Raw genomic sequence first — 2,064 nt, 5'->3', positions numbered from 1 at the left:
GTCCTGAGGCTTGCCAGATGCAGAGGAGGGCCTGGCAGAAGCCCTCCCTAGCCCAAGTAAAGAGAGAACTTTCTGGAAGCTCAAGAGACAGCTGAAGCAGCTGGACATGCAGAGACCAGTGCCTTCTGCACATGACTCTACTGTTCCCATGTCCCACATGTGTTTTGCTATTGTTTTTCAGTAGGCCTGAGAGCAGGTCAGCTGAGAACTTGGTGCCCACTATAATGCTTGTTCCATGCCACAAAGGAGGGAAAAGGGCTTAGGGCAGAGGGACTCCTGTAATGCCTTCCTTGGAGTGTCTCCTTCTGCATTGCCTGCTTTTGTGAGATGCAGGAAAGGAGACTGGAAGCATATGTGGCTTTGCTTGTCTACAGCTCTGGAGTATAAACAAAAAAATTCGTGTTCTGGAAACAGGATTCCATGTGATATGGTAGCTATGACACTGCTGCTGTCCATAACTGACAGTTGCCTTATGGGATACGTCCTGCCTTCAGGCGCTCGACAAGGAAGGGTAACCAAAGAGTGTGTTTGGAGTGGTCAGGTCTGTCAAAGAAGGGGGTTCCCCTACAGAGTCCCAGTCCTGGTTATCCTTTGCCAGGGCTCTGCATGATCTGTATGTGAGCCACACCTGAAGCTGCTTTGTGATCCCTGGGCCCATCCTGGAGAGGCACAGAGAGCTGAGCTCTCCGCAGTCTGACTGAAGGTAGGGGTGGACTGTCCACTGTTCCTTGATCCCTGCCTGCTGTGGCTCCAGCAGACTGTTTTTGGGGGCCACACCTGAAGCTGATTTGTGATCCCTGGGTCCATCTGGGAGAGGCACAGATTGCTGAGGTCTCTGGAGTCTGACTGAAGATAGGGGTCCACCATTCCTTGACCCCTGCCTGTTGTGGCTCCAGCAGACTGTTTTTGGGGCCACACCTGAAGCTGCTTTGTGATCCCTGGGTCCATCTAGGAGAAGCAGAGAGAGCTGAGCTCTCAGGAGTCTAACTGAAGGTAGGGTGGACCTGTCTACCGTTCCTTGACCCTTGCCTGTTTCGGCTTCAGCGAACTTTTTCAGGGCCACTCCTGAAGCTGCTTTGTGATCCCTGGGTCCAACCAAAAAGATCATAGTGGTAAAAAATAAAATATATTAGCGCGGCTGCTCCACTTCGTTCTGTGGCCACGCACTTATTATATAGTACAAACTCCATATCAATAAACAGAAATACAGTTAAAGGGTGATAATGAGGAAACAACGAAGGACAACTGCATGCATTGAGTATGATGATGGCAGCTCTGATGAGCCAAAAAGTGCCAACTACCTGGTCAACCTCTCAGAAAGGGAGTTTAGAGTGGAGATATGGATGATGTTCATGGAACTCAAGGGGAGCATAGATCGATCTGAATAGACCACAAATATGGAAATTAGAAAACTCGAAACTGAAGTAATGAGACTGAAAAATGCAGTAGAGTTAATGCAAAACTCTATGGAAAGCCTCTCCTGTAGAGTAACAGAAGCTGAAGTCAGAATTAGTCAGCTAGAAGATGATAGGCATAATAACTCTATACAACAAAAGAGATTTGTAAAGAACCCCAAAGAAGATTTTGAACAGATGAAAATAGAAATGTTGTTTTGTAAAATATCTTCGCTGTTAACTTGGCTGGGTATTTGTGAATCCAAGAACAGTCCCCAGAATGAGAAATTACTTCCCATCCCCTTGTCCCCTTTCGGGGGAAGACCTTGGTAATATTTATCCGCAGCAAATAATAATCCACACAGACAAGAAGGATAGGGTGTAAAAGATCGGGCAAGGAGAGCCAGAGAATCCTCCTGCAGCCAGCAGCTTTCACAGAAGAACCCCTCTCCCCTGTCCATCAAGCTATTTATTGCCAACTCCACAGCGCCCCACCTGGGAGGGCTAGGTGGGGCAATAGTCACAGAACAATCCTAAGGGAACACTTTTATATACAACAATTCCAAGAATAATCTTATGGAAACTTTTTCATATACTACAATTCCCCCTTTTTTTGGTAAATAAACAATAATAATGTACAGAAGTAAGTAATAATTTTTATAATAGTAAA

This window comes from Suncus etruscus, chromosome 5 (assembly GCF_024139225.1).
Source record: "Suncus etruscus isolate mSunEtr1 chromosome 5, mSunEtr1.pri.cur, whole genome shotgun sequence".
NCBI classification, from domain to species: domain Eukaryota; kingdom Metazoa; phylum Chordata; class Mammalia; order Eulipotyphla; family Soricidae; genus Suncus; species Suncus etruscus.
The sequence above is the reverse complement of the archived record's forward strand: the minus strand, read 5'-3'. Positions refer to the sequence as shown.